This window comes from Amblyomma americanum, chromosome 5 (assembly GCF_052857255.1).
Source record: "Amblyomma americanum isolate KBUSLIRL-KWMA chromosome 5, ASM5285725v1, whole genome shotgun sequence".
Classification (NCBI taxonomy): domain Eukaryota; kingdom Metazoa; phylum Arthropoda; class Arachnida; order Ixodida; family Ixodidae; genus Amblyomma; species Amblyomma americanum.
In genome coordinates, this window is record NC_135501.1 from 51,401,335 (window position 1) to 51,419,613 (window position 18,279).

The window sequence follows — 18,279 nt, forward strand, 5'->3', positions numbered from 1 at the left end:
GGCGCCGCCGCCCGGTGATCCTCCACAAGCTGACGATGTGCACTGTCTGCTAAATGTGAACTGAACGCATCATTCCTTGGGTCTGAAACGAACGCTTATAGAGTGCAATGGCTCGATTCGATCAACTCCGCAAAGCCGCTCTCAGATACATAGAGAGTACCCATAACTGTTAGTGCTAGGTCGTAGGATGTTTACAGAGAGGCGCAAAGTCCGTCGATGCAAAAAGTAGCCAGAGCCTCTAGTGGTGTATTTTTGTTTTACCTGCTTTACAGTGCTTTTATCTAGGTCGAACAAGTCGGTTTTCTTATTGTAATATAGAACACAAAAACATGACAAAACGTATCTGTAGTTATTAACACAATTTGCAGTATATTTACTCTTTGTCCAATCATAAAGCCCGCCCTCCGTGATGTCATATCCGATGCCAAAAACCGCCACTGCATGCTGACACCCTCAGCGCCATGAATTTGTTTTCGCGAGCTAATTAAAATATTAAATACAGTATACGCGGTACGACCGATGCTAATTGCATCACTATAACTCATTCTGTGCAACCAAAGGGCAAAACAATGCACTGAAAATGTGTTTCGGGGCCCCTTTAAGTCTAGGAATTTTTCCAAACCCCGGGTAGATGTACACAAAAGTGAGCCCAGTTAAAAAAAAAAAAGGCGTTGTCCTATGCAAGGAAAACAACCGAGTGCTGTTGGGAACTGTTTGGCATAGTCTACAGTTTGGCCTAAAAATTAGTTTGAAACTAGTTCTTAAACCCTAGCCCGGGGAGAATAGTAATCCCGAAGTGTGTAAATTGGGAAGCAGAGTGCAATGTTTGAAACAATTAAAGAACCATTTACGTAGCATTTTTTTAACGTCCTAAAACAAGTAGCCCACCAAAGGGTTAGAAGATTGCTGGAAAATATTTTGCGGCGACTGAAAACGCAAATACGAGTCACGGACAGCGATGTGCGCGAGTTTTGTTTTCAGAGAGTGCCAGAGTTGAGACGCTTCATGCTATCACGCGATTTTCTCTAGGCCAATATATAGCGATATTAGTCAGCAAAAACTGACTTTTCAGGTTATACAGTCCACACGACTTTTAGCAACACCTAAAAAGTCAATTTCACACGCTATATATATAAGACACTTGTTTTTTAAAAAAAAATCCTGGTTGTAGAGAGCAGCTGGTTCCAATCAATTCTTCCCTGGCATAGTGTACAGAAAAGATTCGGCCTTAATTTAGGCACAAGCGCAAGAACCATATTTTACCATAAATGTTAAATACAATATAGTTTTCACTCTCAAACCCGTCCTATTAGTTTAACTGCAGAAGCGTGCAGTATGTCGATGTTATTCTGTCTGCGGTACAATTCACCGTTTCCCCACGTCTGTACTGCCTCCAACTTTACGGCGTTGGTTTTTTCCTAACATTTTAATCAATATTTCTCTTTACCTAAAAAGTCTTTCCATGATAGTCTTGCTTATTGGTTATTTATATATGACATTTATTGTTTATTTACTCTTTAATGTAATTATATCCACTCATTCTGAGATATTTTTATTCATGCACTGTTTGCATGTATTTCTGGCGTGTCCATTTCTTCTTGCAACAAAAGTAAAAAAACAGCACTAATTTTTACACAAACACACAGAAAGACAAGACAGGTCGGGCGCTGACTCCAACTATGTTTATTGAAAGCCACATGCTGCATATATATAGCCCGAAGAAGGTGAATGCATGCGCATTTCACACATAGTAAAAAGGAAAAAAAAGAGAGAAAAAAGAAAAACAACACCAGAAAACACACACTCAAACCAAACCTACTCATTACCGCGTATTCTTTAGCAATCTATATTCACTTTCTCGTCGGGAGATACAAGTGCCGCTGACGCACATGCCACCTCTCTCTTTGATAAAAAAGGCTTCTGGCAGTTCCGGAGCTAATCTATCTTTGCTTCTAGCTATAATTTTAATCTCGCCAAGTCGTGATGAACCACGACTTTAAAGCACGACTTGGCGAGATTAATATTCTAGCTAGAAGCAAAGATAGATTAGCTCGGGAACTGGCAGAAGCCTTTTTTATCAAAGAGAGAGGTTGCATGTGCGTCAGCACCACTTCTATCTCTCTACGACAAAGTGAGTATAGATTGCAAAATAATACGCGATAATGCGTAGGTTTGGTTAGAGTGCGTGTTTTTTGGTGTTGTTTTTCTTTTTTTCTCTTTTTTTTATTTTTCCCATGTACGAAATCCGCATGCGTTCACCTTATTCGGGCTATGTATATGCAACATGTGGCTTTCAATAAAAATAGTTGGAGTCAGCGCCCGACCTGTCTGGTCTGGTCTTTCCGTGTGTTCGTGTAAAAATTAGCGCTGTTTTTAATTTTGTTACACGATGCTACACCAACTAGCCCAGCAAGAGGTACTGTTATTTATTTCTTCTCTTTGTTGTGTATTAATTATTTGTCGCAGTTGTGTGTTTATTGTGCAATGTGTCACCAATGTTATTTTCTCCCATTTGTAAAAGGAGCAGCCCGCGATGCTGGCAGGTACCAAAACCTTTTTTCTTGTCAATGTAAAGGTTTTAGGTTCAGAAATAGCCTAAAAATAAATTTACCTTCTAGCCGCCATGGCGGCGCCGCGCGCTGCAGTGAGCTTCGTGTACAGAGGACATAGTCACGGAAGTGCCAGGAACACATGCTTATCCACGGAATTTTTCAAGGGGTTTGCCATAGGTAGGGTTCTTTGCTCCCAACGCAGCTGCCGCCCGCGGCATGCAGCGCGTGTTTTTTTTTTTTCGACGACTTCCCTAGCCTGCATTGCAACCTCCTTTCCCCGTTTCCACATTCCCCAACTCATCGGCATCCCACGCTGCGGTGGTGCGGCTGCAAGACTGCCACGGCCAAGGACTTCATCTGATGCGACGGCGACCACTTCAGCCCCCCCCCCCCCCCCCATAATAACTCATATCATCAACCACCACCACGTCGCCACCCCGTCGAGGAATTTTAGAGGCTCCCTTGCACCCTCCCTCTCTTTAACCGCTTTCCACACTCTCGCTGCGATGTCCATTTCGGTTGTCTGACGGCGCACGCAGCCCTTCTGGCCAAGCTTTTCCGTTCTGCAGTTGACACTTTTCTGCTGGATACGTGAGTACATTTCTTGTACATTTATTTAAATAGTTCTAGGTATTGCTTCGCACGTACACATAACTCGCGATCGGCAATCTCTAGAATATACGCCGTCAAGTCGGCACTTATTTTGTATGGCAAGCTCTTCCACACTAAGTCGAATGACACGAACAAACCTGTACACTCAAGGGTAATTACCAACAGTGTACAGGGTGTTTCACGTAAGGCTCGGCAATTTTTAAATATAGGCTTTCTCAGTTAGCAGAGTGCTTTGTGGGGCATAGCATTAAAAATGATCTAATACATCAGAATACAGCTAAGTTGTGCTAACTACCATGTTGCTTAATTAAAATTCAAAAGTTAACTTTATAACTATTCTTGTTAGGCTCCATAACTACTAAGAGGCCTGTAACCCACGCTAAGTATTATTCACATAAGATTTTAGAATTTCGAAACGTCTTTACCCTCGCCGCTGTGGCTGAACATACTTCGGCTATTCCAACGAGCTACGTACACTGGACAGGTTGCCGTGCCTGCAAGTTTCTCGAAAGCACATGTATTCTGGCGCAATGCGGCCAAAATTTGTTGGCGACAACCCCGAGGGTAACCGCGTTTTCGAAATTCTAAAAACTGATGTGGATGTGACTTATACCCCTGTCACACTAGCAAATTTAATGTCATTCGTTTCGAATGACATTTGCACCTAATGCGATTAACCTGCTGCTACACGGGAACATTTAATGTCATTAGGTTCGAATGACATTCGCTATCGAATGAGTTCACGAAACTCATTCGCATTCGATGTCGAACTGAATGTGTACTCTGGACACCATACGCGCAGCAGAAACAAGCGACGCGAAAAAGTCGTGTGCGCACTGTCAAAGTTAGAAATTGTATTTATTTACTTCTACTAAAAAATGTTAATTTTGGTGCTAACTTCACATTTGTAGCTGTCGTGGATAGCTATTACTCTCGGTCCCAGCAGCAGCCAAAGGCAGCAGCAGACCGTGAAGCAGGGCCTTTCCCGCGACCGCCGATCATTTTGGGTTGCGTGTTTCTTGCTGATTGGCGTTACATGTTCGTTTAGCTCGGAAGTACTTAAAGATGTCACTGAGCACTTCACCTTTCAGAAGTCATTTCCACGCCCCACGCGTCGCCGCGCGCCACCGTGTCAGCCATTTTGTTTCTTTACATTTTTCGGATTTGTGGTTGGCTTTGTACTTGGCTTGGCTTTTGATGGCTGAAGTGCTGCAGAATGGCCAGAGATAATATTTTAAGCTTATAATATTGCACATAAATGTTCTCACCCGCTTTTAAAACACTACACAGCAATTTGTAACATATTTTATGCGCGTTGATGTGTTGGAATTGTACTATATTTTTTTTTCACTGATCGTCACTGCCATCATTTTCGAATGACATTTTTTTTTACCGTGCAGCACCGAAAGACATCGAATGACATTCGATTGGAATGACAATAAATTTCCTAGTGTGACAGGAGTATTACAGGTGATCGACACGTCCAAAAACTAAGGAGCTTCACAGAAATAACCAACAGCCGCCGTGGTGGCTCATTGGTTTTGGCGCTCGGTTGCTGTCCAAAAAGACGCGGATTCGATCCCGGCCGCGACGGTCGAATTTCGATGGAGGCGCGATCCTAGAGGTAGCGTGTACTGTGCGAAGTGAGTGCGCGTTAGAGAGGTATTCACACGGCCGATGTCATCAGTGACGGCGGCTGCGTACACGTCTCGCTTTCGAGACTGTTCGCGGCGAAGCAGCCTCAGGTTTTGCTCCGGCGGCTGCCGCCTACCAAGGAGGGGACCCTTCGTTCGGCCGGTATGTTCAGTTCGTCATAGAGAGAATGGTTCCTGTCTCTCCAATAATGTGGCCTTCGGCGGTATGCGTGGGGTGCAGCCCGCATTAGTCTTTCTTTTTTCTTGTCTGTACCCCCTCTGTTTTTTTCCCTCTTCTCTCTTTCTTTCGGGCATCCAATCCGTTTCCCCTCCATCTCTTTTCTTTTTTGTTGCCTCCAGTTTCCAGACACAACCCCTCAAGGGGGCGTTGTTTGGGCCCCTTCCTTCCTTTTAGACCTGTGCCCCTCTGCATCCGCCGCCCAGCCGCTTAGCTCGTCCCTCTCCCCTGCTCCCTACTGCCCATGTGAATTTTGAATCCAAGAGCACGGTCGTACTTTGGCGGATCAGTGACGTCGCTCACATGCTTATCCATCCGCGCCGATGTCCCCCGTGTGAATACCGCTTGAAGAACCCCAGCTGTTCGAAATTATCCGCAGCCCTCCACTACAGCGTCTTCATAGCCTGAGTCGCTTTGGGACGTTAAGCCATGTAAACAAAAAAAGTAATAATCAGAAAGTTAGCGACTCAATATTATCTAACCAAGTTGGCAATATGAGCACGTCTTAGCTGTTTCCGATGCGCTACACCGCTGACAATGCTATGCTGAAAAAAAGTGCTCTTCTAATTCAAAAACCCGTTTTGAAAATTGCAGAAAGTCTTAGGTGGAAATCCTACATAGTTACAATTTTTGATCCCCATATTGCATTGCTGATTTCGAACATGATTTTGTCAAATGCTGCTCCCCAAGGAATTCTTCCTGGGGTTTGATATTTCGCTTTCAATAAGAAAGAACAGTCAAGCGCTTTAGAGTCCGCTTCGCTTTGCCATTTCATATTTTTAATGGCAGCAAACGGATTGCTCATTGTGCAGCGGCGGACGTTGCATATAATTTGTGAGCTAGTATGTGCTCGGGTGGAATTCTCTCGAAGCGGCATCACTGGTGCGGAGCATGTCTTAAGCTGAGACTTTTTTTCAGTGGTCCTATTGTCGAAGTAGAATTTGGAATGGAAACAAAATAGTTACGAAATATTCGCACCTAGGAATAAATTATTTATTCAAACGTTTCGAGACCAACTCAGTGCCTTCTTCAGGGGCAGCTGATATGCTGGCCAGTTGCGGCATGGAGCGGCCTGTGTTTTCGCTTAGTTAACTCGTGGCGAAGTCCATTAACACACATGGAGAGGGGCGTTTCTGAACTCCTAGTCGCCGTCGCTTTTTGAATCTGATATGCCATGACTCGATGTGGTGCTTCTTGAACGGATTACGCTCTGGGGCTAAGACGCTCACTTCTTCGAAGGCGATTCCGTGGTCGGTGCGGCGAGGGGGCCGCCTTTCGACAGCATTCACTGGACGTCATTCTTATGTTGCCTGATTCTCTGATCTGGGTTTCTGTCTCGCCTACGTTTCAGGCCGGGCACATTGAGCATGGGGTTATGTAAATGTCATCAGGTCGTGTTTCTCTGGGGCGCGGTGCTTGGGTCGCTGTAGAAAGCGACTGATCATTGAAGCGGATTTGTGAGACATGAGAGATAAAAACCCTTTAATGCATAAACAGACAATATGGGCGGTGTTTAAAATCGCTGGCGTGCTACTCTGCGTGGGGAAGCGAATTCGGGAGATAAAGACGGAAGGAGAGCGGGGCGGGAAAGGTAAACTGAAAGAAAAAACGGAGAAAACAAAATGCGGGCCAGCGACTTGCTAGCGTGCCTCACGTGTGCAAACGCAATGCGAGCGCGTTTCGTTGTTCCATGTTTGCTGGCCTCCTTGTCCTCAGACCATGACGGTGAGAAAGATGTTTTATAAAGCCATTTGAGTAGCCATTGTCGTTGTGGTTGTTGCATCTAAAGCGAAGGCACATACCCGCGGTGGGAGATTGGCCAGTCTGCATTGCGGACAGAGATACGCGACCACGGTGTCCTCCTCTTTTCTCTCCACTCTTCACTTCGGAGGAGCAGATGGACTTCGTTCCCCTCAGAAGACAGGAGACAATGGATTCTTTGTGCAAAAGAAGCCACCGTGTTCCCCCATCTACACAAGACGCTACACATGTGGCTTTATACAACGCATTTCCCGCCGTCAGGCCAGGAGGGCAGGGAGGTCAGTCAACACAGAAACAATGAAACGCGCTCATATGGCGCTTCCGTACGTGAGGCACGTCAATGAAGCGTAGGAGAGCATTCTACGAAAACACGATATCTGCGTGTCTCGCAAACGCGTTTCAACGACCAGCCATTTTCTACCGCAACCCAAATACCGCGTCTCCAGTGAAAAAGAAACGGGTGCCGTTTACAAAATTCCATTTTCCTATTGCTGGGCCTCATACATCGGCGAGAAAAAAAGCCTCTATCAGGGAATCAGGTAAAACAAGAATAATGTACAGTGAACAAATGCGGAAGGCAACCCCCTGCAGCACTGCGAGCGCTCCGACCAAAGAATCGCGTTCGAAGAGATGAGGGTCTTGGCCGTGGAGCGTAAGGGCCGTTGTACGATCGTTTTGGAGCGCCTTCCGCCTCGTCCGTTTCGCGAGCGGAGCTGGCGGATCCGCCTCGTTCGGCGAACGGATGGAAAGTTGGTGAACTTCAACTTTCTGGCGGACGAGCGCATCCGGCCGGGGACCGGATTGCAGCTATTGGCTGCTTTTCCCGTGACGTCAGTGACGTCCGAGCCCCTCCTCCCTCCGCCTCGGTTCTGCTCTGCCCCGGCCTGCCGGGGCAAAATGGCCATCCGTCGACTGAACTGGGGAGCGCGGCCTGGGCAGTGGCAGCGATGGTGGTGGTGGTGGTGGTTGTTGCTATGAAGGGGGGGAGGGGGATCTGGTCCCGACGCATGTCGTTCCTTTGGGCATCACTCTTGGGGAGCGGAGGGGGGGGGGGGGGGCGCCTATGCATCGGTCCCTCGCGAGCACGCGAGGGAGAGAACGCAGCTTCGCATTTCTTTTCCCAGCGCGAACTTGAAAAAAAGAAAAGGGAAAAAAAAGGAGAGAAAAAGTAAAGGGAATGTGGAATTCAAAGTGAATACCTTTTCTGTTTTGGGGCGGTCATTTTCGCAAAATACTTAATTTTGTAGGTGTGGCTGAGCAGGTCGGTGCACGCAACTCTGTTGGCGAAATAGTTGGCATTTCGTTTCGTTCTTCGCTGCATAAGAATTGCAATATTTTTTATTTCAGCATAAAATGAAGTGCCCATAAGGCGATACGCGAGGCTGAAGAGAAAAACTAAAACACTCACGAAATGCGCCTAGCAGCTGCTCGCTTATGGCTAACGGAAAAATGATCTAAAGTTAATCTACCACTGAGATAAACGGCTGGTGTTTTTATTTTAATGCCGATCACAGCGTACGCGTATCCCCAAAACGATGAATGTGCAGAGCCGTCGCTGATATGCAAATGCTCATTCAAGTGCAAGCAGACATTTCGACTACTTTTACTTTTAGTAATTGTTTAGATGTAGTTAAGTAACTTCGGAAATTAAGCCGGGCATCACACGCCGGAACAATAAGCCGATCATTGCCCTTGTCTCACATGCGTCTGCATAACGCAGCTGTTGATGTCAGTCTCCAAAACAATATTTCGCATTCCCGGACTGGACTGGCGCAGGGCTTTACTGGCAAAAAAAGTGTTTCGTTTCTAACGAGGAGGGGTGCATAGACACATTTTTTCTTATATTGGAATATTTGGCTATAACAATCACGCATCTACAGGCTTGCTATTAACGTTTTGGTATCGTCAACTGGCCGATGCGAGCGATGGAAAACTTACAAGACACTGAAGGGATAGACCATCACCTTCAACATTTCCATTAGAGTACCGTGCATTTTACCAATATTAATTTTTCCCCAAGAATACAGGACATGTCCGGAATATCTATAATTCTAATGGCAGCTCTTGGCCATTGCTGTTCATAGAAATATTGTGGCAGCCCTCGACGCAACAATACGTTTCTGCACTCTTTGAACGTCGCGGAATTCCAGCCCTGATGCACAACGAGCCGGCAAACTTTTTTTGTGTGTGTGTGTGTGCGTGCACTTGCGAGCAGGAATGCACCTTGCTACATTTCTGCTGGGGACATGTCGTTTGACCCTTCAGTGGCCCCAAGAAAAAAAAAGTGTGCCCCTGAGAACCGACCTGCGGAATCTTTCCCACGTTCTTAAGAGGAGGAGGGGGGGGGGGGGTGCATGGCCTTCTGCTTTGGGTGGACACGTGCAGCTTGGGGCGAAGTAGCCGCAGACCTCCGAATTCTCGTCGCACATTCCCACGGTGCCTCCGCGTGCTATGTGCTGCAGGTGTCATTTTTCGGATCTGTGCCTCGCATTAAATTGCGAGCGTCCCAAGTCGGAATGAACGCTCTGGGCACCGAGGACAAGGCTCATCCAGTCGCTCGACAATAGTCTATGAGCTATTAATTTCTGACTGTTTGCTCTTTTCTAAGTTATGTAAATAAGTTTCTTCAAACTGCCAGTAAACCCACGTGTTTTGCGTTTTCCCAAACCTTCAAGTTCAATCTTTCCTCAGCCCGACCCGGTTTCGAGAGAGCCCCTGCACCATGACAACATGCACACAATGAAAGAGAGAGTGCAGGGACTCCGGAACTTTTCTTTGGTATGGGGGGAGGGGGGAGACTTCCAGCTTATTTTGTTATTTATTTAATGCTCATTTACTTGAGTTTTATATTTTTTATTTTTATTATTTTCCAATGTTGAAAGGTTGATGAAAACTGTCACGTTGGGGTGACGCCACTCCAGCAGTAACGAAAGCCACGAAAAGGATTCCAAAAGGAACTGTCCTGAATGTCTCTGGGCGGTCATCGAACTGATTGCCTGCAGTTCTTGGCCGCGCTTAATTCAAAGCTGGCGAGGAACCTTCGAGACAAAGAACCAACAGCAACTACAACAACCTGGAAAAATGTGGAAGCATTTGCACGTGGCCACGATCAATGGAAATTAGTGTGCCGGCGGTTTTGAATGCGACCGATTAAATGGTGCAAAGATTCGTGGCAATCTAAAACGAACTGAAATGCGCATCTTTATAGATGTGCGCGTGAGGAGTGTTCAATTGATGAAAAACAGTTTGTACATAGTTTGCTTAAATTCTGGTCACCATGATCATGTACCCACGCAAAATCTCTACACAAGGGTCGCTGACGAGAGCCGCCGACAAAAGCAGGAACTTCAACACGCACACCATGGCGATGCCGAAGCGCAGCCTACTAGGCCTAGGTGCAGGTCGCCGAGGAACGGAAAAAAGTACCACGTGACCACGAAAAGAGGTTAATATGGGGGGGGGGGGGGGTCGCTCGTACGGGAAGTAGGTAGGGAAGGGGGGGGGGGGGAGCGCAGTGTGCAGGGATATCGGGGTTTGGAGAGGGGGGCAGGAAAGGAGGCAAGGGAGAAGGTAGTCGGGCGCATACCGATCTGCCCCTTGGGATACGGGAGCCCGTTTCGGCGCGTGGAGCGATGCTGGCGGTGCGCTCGCGCCGGCTAGGTTGCCACCAGCCGGAGAAGGCTATTGGACAGACGGATATGCCCGGCGCGCCAATCGGCATGCTGGGACAATCCGCCTGGCTCGCAAGCGCCAAAGTGATCGTAACCTTTTCTCCGAGCTACTGTCGTGTTCGGACGTCTTTTTTTGGAAGAATACCACGTGCAATTGCGTTTTGCTGTTTTTCCCTAGTTTTCAGCCCCACGATGGGGCTCTTAGTATCCCCTAGTACCCATAGAGGATGAACCGTCTTGATGAGACGATGGAGGGAATGTCCTCGAACCTCCGCACACGGGCGACCGGGAAGCACCGCCGTGTGGGCAGTGTTGACTGCACCCGCTCGCTGCACCAACTCTACTCGGATGCGAACCGGATTTTGGAGCTGCAATCTCAGGCGCAAGGTTTCGTGTCCGCCGTACAACGCCCTGATGCTGCCCAGAGCTCCTCTGGGGCCACTCCGCCAGCTGCGCACGCCAGCCCCCAGGTAGCGGCTCCTGGAATGGTTGTGACCATCCCAGTGGACGCTGGGGAGAAGAGCTCCATTCTCTTCTTGGACACAACTGCTGAAGCCAGTTCGCCGGGCGCGGATGGAGCAGGCTCGGATTCCCTGCTGTACAAGACTCTGGACAGCTCTTTTCGGTACCCCGCAATATGCGTACCGAGCCCGCGTTTTGAGAGCTGTTCTCCGATCGCGCCTCAGGCGACCACGACGCCGCTCAGACCGGAGAGACCGGAGGTACCCACCCCACATTCGCGGAACGAGCGCCGAGCAGTATCGCCCAAGAATCCTAGGCATGCAGGGGAGAAGAAGCTACAAGCCGACCCCGTATTCCTGCCTCCAGCCGGCGGGCAACAAGACGCGCTGGGAAAAAAAAATACCGGCTCGCATTCCAGCCCCAAACAAAAACGTGGGCCTGGCAAGCAATACAAGGCCCCACCACAAAGGGAATCCAACTTGTGCCTGGAAGACTTCCCGCCACTACTGCCCGCTGCACCTGCCGCTGGAAACCCTCTCCACACCTCCTCCGACGGGCAATCTGAGCTGCTACCGGCAGCGCACCAGCAACTCCCGTCCCAACCCAGAGATGGCGCTGGTGACTCCCGTCTAGCCCCGCCCACAAAATCGGCGCCGGCGCGGAGGGCCGACAAACGAAAAACTCGCCGCCTGGCTTTTCGCCCCTACGAAGAGGCATTTCCGAAACCTGTGTCGTCTGCTAGCGGAGAGGCGCACCGGCCGGCCGCCTCGGCTTCTGGCCTAGAATCATCGGCACAGGCCGTGTCGTCTGCTAGCAAAGAGGCACCTCCGCAGGCAGTGCTGTCCAGCGAGCAGGGGCCACTGACGCAAGCAGAATCACTTGCCGGCGGCACGCCGCATGAAGAAGTGCACAGGGCAAATACACTAGCCTCGAGCGCACTCCCAAGTAACCCTGCGCCCATGGCAGGAACTTCCCAGGCCGCGCTGGCTGAAACCCTCGGCACTAAAACCGAGACTGTACTCTTCCGGCCTAGGGAAAGGAAAGGCAATTTCCTGGCATTGTCCAGGGAAGTCATCGGGGCTCAGCTCTCTAAACTGCCGGGAGTCAGCAACGTTCGCGTCAATTTTCGCCGGAACGTGGTTGCCGTGGACGCCGAGCCTTCAGCGCAACTCGAGCCCCTACTCGCGGTTGCGGAAATAGGGGATGTCCGTGTCCGCGCTCGAGTGGCCAGCACGAACACCTGTGCTGGCATAATCTATGCCGTCGACGGCAATGTGCCCCTCGACGAGGTCCTCGACAACATGGAGAGCAAAGTCCCCATTCTTGGATGCTCCCGCAGTGGCCGTAACATCGTCGTCCGGTTCGCCGGAGTCACCCCCCCCTGAGGAGATTGCGCTGTTTAAGCTGAGGCGTACAGTGCGCGCGTGTCTCCCACGCCCGGTGCAGTGTGCAAAGTGCGGTGCGCTGGGCCACGCCACAGCAACGTGCAGAGCGCCGACGCGCTGCCTCAGATGTGGTGGACCTCATGCCACCAAGGAATGCGCCGCAAATAAGCCGCGCTGCATCAATTGTGGGGGTCCACATGACGCCAAGGAACCACGCTGCCCCCGCTGGCAACAGGAGCGCAAGGTTGCCACTCTCCTGGTCACATCCAAACGACCTATCACACGCCGGGAAGCCACTCGCACAGTGCGCGCTCAAATTAGTGCAACTACAGTGCCATCCCGAGAAGCAGCATCCAAAAAGCCACGGTGGAAGCCCACGTCAAATATCAGAGACGGCACCACCTTCTCCGAAGCCCTGGCTGGGAAGACGGCATCTAGCCAGCCCATCCACTCCAGTGCGCCAGCAGATGCCAAGGATGCTGTCATCGCTGCTCTAACGGCGGCTGTTCGCGCACTCGTGGACCACCTCCCTGCAGACTCCATCGCCCGCCAGCTGTGCACTGCGGCCTTGGCGGCTCAAGAATCACTAGCCCAACATGGCTAACACAACAACTCGAAGGCCGCGCATCCGGCAGTGGAACTGCCGCTCCCTGCGCCGCCGCCACGCAGAACTGGTTCAGCTCCTTCCGCGCCTCGAATGTGATGTCCTTGCCTTGCAGGAAACATACGTTCGCGCGGAGGAGCTGAAACTACCCGGATTCACCGGATACAGTGGTCCCACCAGTTGTGCTAGTGATCCGTGTGTAGCTGTGCCATGCGCCGATCCAACGCATGAGCCTGGTCGACCCCGCACTGCCATCTATGTGCGCAACTCACTGCCCCACCTGCTTGTGAGTGTGTCTGACCTATCGACGGAAGCCGCGGAGTGTTGTGCAGTGATTGTGCGCGTGCGCGACACAGACACGGCTGTCGCCAGTGTTTATGTGCGACCGCAGGTGGTGTGGGACGCCGCACAAATTGAAAAGCTGGCTGACCGCCTGAACTGTGACGCGGTGCTGTGTGGCGACTTCAATGCACACCACACCAGTTGGGGATGCCACAGCACCAACCGCCGAGGAAGGGAACTCTTCTCGGCTGCCCAGCGAGCGAGGCTTCGCATCATAAATAGCGGAGCGGCCACGCACGTACAGCGGGTGGGGCAGCACAGCGCGATTGACATTACGCTGACCTCGTCCAACTGTGTATACAGGTGGGAGTGTGAGCCGGACACACAGGGGTCCGATCACTACCCAATAGTACTCACACCAGTGCACCGTGATCAAGCCACCACGCGTGTGTATAGTGTTGTGCGGTGGGGCGAGTTTCGCGAGCGCTGCAGCACCAGGTCTCCTAACGGTGTACATTTTTTCGGACATGTGGCCCAGTGCGCGCGCGTGGCAACTGTGAAGTGCTCTGTGACTGTGGGTGACCCAGTCCCGGATATTAAACTGCTCAACGTGCGCGCTGCACGACGTGTTGCCCAGCGGAGAGCCATCCGCACTGGCAAACCAGAACACTGGACGCTGTACAATCGCTTAGACGCCGTCTGTCGCCGCCACGCCGCCCGCTGCCGCAGACGGAGTTGGGCTCGCATGTGTGGTGCACTGTGTGACTCCCGTCGCCCTGGCCGTCCCTGGAGGATACTGCGCGCGATGCTCTACCCTGCTGTGCCTCGCTGCGCGGTCCTTACCATCGCCATCGCTCGCGGGATCAGCACGGCGCAGCTGACGGAAGCCCTGGCTGACCACTTCGCGCCGCCTCGAACGGCGCCGCTGGGCATCACGCTCTCCAGCCCCCCGGCTCTACCTGCACGGCTGCAGACAGATATAGCTGAGCTCTGCAACGCGGATATCACCCCCACGAGCTTGGCAACGTACTCGAGCGTCGACGCGGCAGCCGCAGTGCTCCCGGAGCGGACGGTATTACGTATCAGATGCTGCTCAACATCGAGAGCCACCAGCGCCCTGCGCTCCTTGCCGCCTATAACCAAATCTGGGCCAGTGGGGACATCCCCGAAGATTGGAGAAGCGCCCTGGTTGTGCCCGTCCGGAAGCCCGGGAAGCCGCAGAAAGCGCTTACTTCTTACAGGCCGGTTTCATTGACCTCGGCCGCCGGGAAGACGCTCGAGGCTGTCGCGCTGCTCCGCCTCGACTGGATCGCCACAGCGTGCAGTGCTCTGGCGCCCGAACAAAGCGGATTCCGGAGAGGCCGCTGCACGGCGGACTGCATCTCCCAGGTGGTCTCGGCTCTCGAGGATGCCAGGGGACGAAGAGAGGTGTCATACCTCATCTTGTTGGATGTACGCAGCGCGTTCGATCTGCTGCCGCACGCCGTCGTCCTCGCTGCCGTGCGCTCACTGGGCGTTAGTGGCAAGCTGCTGGCATATGTGCAGGCCTTCCTTAGCGGCAGAACTTTCCGGGTGCGGGTGGGCAACTCCATCAGCTCGCCCCGCTCCATCCATTCCGGCGTCCCGCAGGGAAGCGTACTGAGCCCGTTCCTGTTTAACCTGGCACTTGCACGGCTGCCCCACTGTCTCCCAGCTTCCCGGCACCACGTCCAAATGGCGGTCTACGCGGACGATGTGGCGATCCTTGCCTCCGGCCCAACCTACGAAGGCCCAGCTGTCCGCGCGGCTCTACAGAGTGCTCTGGATGCGGTTGTGAACCACCTGGGCAACATCGGCCTAAACATCTCGCCAGAGAAAACTCTGGCAATGATGGTGCACGCCCGGCCGAGCTACCGCAAAAACACACCACAGCTCCACCTCTTCGGAAGCCCACTCCCTTGGCAGACCAGCGTCAAGTACCTGGGTGTGACCATTGATCACGCGCTGCGGTGGAAAACGGCGGTGCAAGGACTCCGAGCTGGGAATCGCCGCATCACTGGGTATGTTGCCCGCCTCCTCGCAGGCGGCGAGGGAATCTCAATACCACTCGCGAGGCAACTATACGAAGGTATAGCCGTGGCGCGATCTCTCTATGCGCTCCCGCTGGTTGGTGTCCGCGCCTGGCAGTGGGAACAGCTGGATACCGACCACAGAAAGGCCCTGCGTCGCTTTGCGGGACTCCCCAACACCTCGCAAGTGCGGCCCCACCTACGCCGAGCTCGGGGCCTGGCCGGTTTCACTACGGGCAGAGCGGGCGGCTCTGAATCACATCGAGCGACTTCACCGTGCGCAGGGCACAGCAGAACTCATAGCCAGGCTCCGCAATTCGCCGCACTCGCGCATGGGGCACGTGGCGCGCCTCTTTGACGAGTGGACGCCGCTAAACCGCTCCATCGCTCCACCTACCCTGCCGCCGCCACATCGAAATCGGCCGCTGAGCATACTGACGGAACTTCCGCGAGTGCGTTCCAAGCGTAACACCCCCCGCTGTGCCATATTTCAGGAGGCGGCCGAGCGTCTATATGGCGACTATGCAGACCGAGTGGCCCTCTACACAGACGGCTCTGTGATGGATAATGGAGAGTCCGCCACAGCGTCCTGCGCCGTCCCGGCTCTTGGGATCGAGCGACAGTGTAGAGTGCCGCACTGCCCTTCTTCGACTGTGGCCGAGCTGGCTGGGCTCCACCTCGCCGCGGACATCATCGCTGGACAGTCTCGGATGACAGCTGTGGTGATTGCGAGTGACTCACGTGCCGCCCTGATGCAACTACGTCATCCCGACCGCGGCATCCCCTGTGTAGCGAATCTGTCTGCCAAACTATGTGCAGTGCGCGATCGCGGTTGTGACATCGTGCTGCAGTGGGTTCCCTCGCACATTGGCCTGCCCGGTAACGAGGCAGCCGATCGGCTAGCAAAGAACGCGCACGGGGACAGTGCGATTCCCGAGAGCGACGCCGTGACGCCCTTTGACGTGGCCCGCAACACCATCCACCGTAGGCTCATGGCACGACACCCGGATCCCCGTGTTGCATCCGGGAACTCTCCGCGCCTTATAAGTTTCGTGGACTTCGGCACCAGGGCTAGACGTCTCCTGCTGCGCATCAGAGTTGGCTGTGTGTGGACTGCCGAACGCCGCCAGCGCATCGGAGGCGTCGGGGACGGACTCTGTGCTGACTGCGGCGCGCTGGAAACAGTGGACCACCTACTGTGTGAGTGCCCCGCTTTCTCGGGACCGCGAACCGCACTGCGCATAGAATATAGGGAGCTGGGGCTTCCCTCAGCTACCTCGAGCGAACTACTGTTCCCGGCCGCATCTGCCTGGAGAACACGCAGGGCTTTACGCCACCTGATCCACTATATTGACAGGGCGGCCATTACCGGCCGCTTTTAAACTGATCCCGAGGCCGCGCGCTTTCCTCTGTGTAGTATGAGCGCGCCGCCAACATCTCCTCGGGCGCCCCGACGAGCCGCCGCTGCGCAGGGACAGATCGGTATGCGCCGACTGCCCCCCCCCTTCCCTCCTCTCTTCCTGCCCTTTCCAACTAGACCCGCTTCCCTCTCTGCTCTCTCTTTTCTCCCCCTCCCCGCGCAGCCCAGTTGCGGTGTTCCCCTGCATAAAGGAGGCAGTTACCGGGCTGTGCCTCCCCCTTCTCTTCCCCCCCCCCCCGTATGAAAGTTTCCCAATAACCACTTAGTAAAGTGATCGTACAACACCTTTCCGCCTCACGTCCGCCTGGCGGCCGAAAACTGGCGGACCGCTCCCGAAACGGACGAGGCGGAAGGCGCTCCAAAACGATCGTACAACAACCCTAAGAGGCGCCGCCACGTCGACTCACGGCACATCAGACTGACAAAGGCAACAGCGAATAGGACTCCGGGAACGCTCCCCTCTGCGTAGGTTGACTTCGCCGCGTGTTAACAAAGGGAAAACGAAGGCCGCTCCCTGCTGCTGCTGGCTCGTATTTCAGTCACCCTTCAACAAGAGATCAAGTTGGTCTCGAAACTTTTGTATCAGAACAAAACCGCGCAGACTTCTCTCGAAGATGAATTTCGAACGTAGTTTAAGGTTGCCATTCAGTGTGATGCTTGAGATATTGTGATGTCGCCTACGCACCTCTTGCGGGAGCTATGGGTGCGTCTGCGCATTGCTGCGCATGGTCTAACGTTAGTTGCTGCAGTGCACTGCTGGTGAATTTTATAACAACAAATATGTGCTGCATGAGTGAGCGCAGGCCCAGAGAGATATGCTCGCGCCGCCAACGGCTGTAAAACCTGGATGTAAGCTTCTCTGCATTGCTACAGACCTTAGCTACAATAATTAGGTGCATTTCTGACATCAGCTAAGCCCATGTAAATGATGCTATGTGCGCGCATGTTCTTGCTTTACAGGAATGCTCAGATAGCAGTGAACATTAAAGTATGCATGTAAAATTTTCTTCCAGTGTTATACATTAAAAATTCAAGAATGTAATGTGTTGTCAAAAACAATAGTTGCGAATCACAGTAAATACTGCTAATGCTGGGATATAAACTGTATCATAACGTTACAAATTAACAAATATTATTATTATTCAAACTGGAAATCTTTTCAGGAAAGGCATTCTTAAATATTGTACTTTTTGCAAAACTCTGGAAATCATAGAGTTTATCTGCATACCGCGAGCCCCTTCTCCATATGGCGGCTAAACCAGGTTCAATGTGGAGTGCAGCTTGTCCAGCATTCTCGGACAAACATTTTCAAAATTTGAAGGTTGTAAGATACTCTTATAGAAATGTTGAAAGTAATGGTTCATCATTCTGACATGTAGAAATTTTTTTCTTTTCAAGGGTTTCCATTGATCGCATCGAACAGTTAAGACTGCCATGGAAATCGAATTGATGAGAATCACTTTCAACGATAGCAAAAATGCTAATAGAAAAAAGATGCAAGACTTTCGTCGAGTGATCTGCAGATATATTGGTTGTTATAGTGAAATAATACATTATATTAAAAAGCTGTGTTCATAAATTGTTTCGCGCTCAGAAGTTATTTTGTTCAG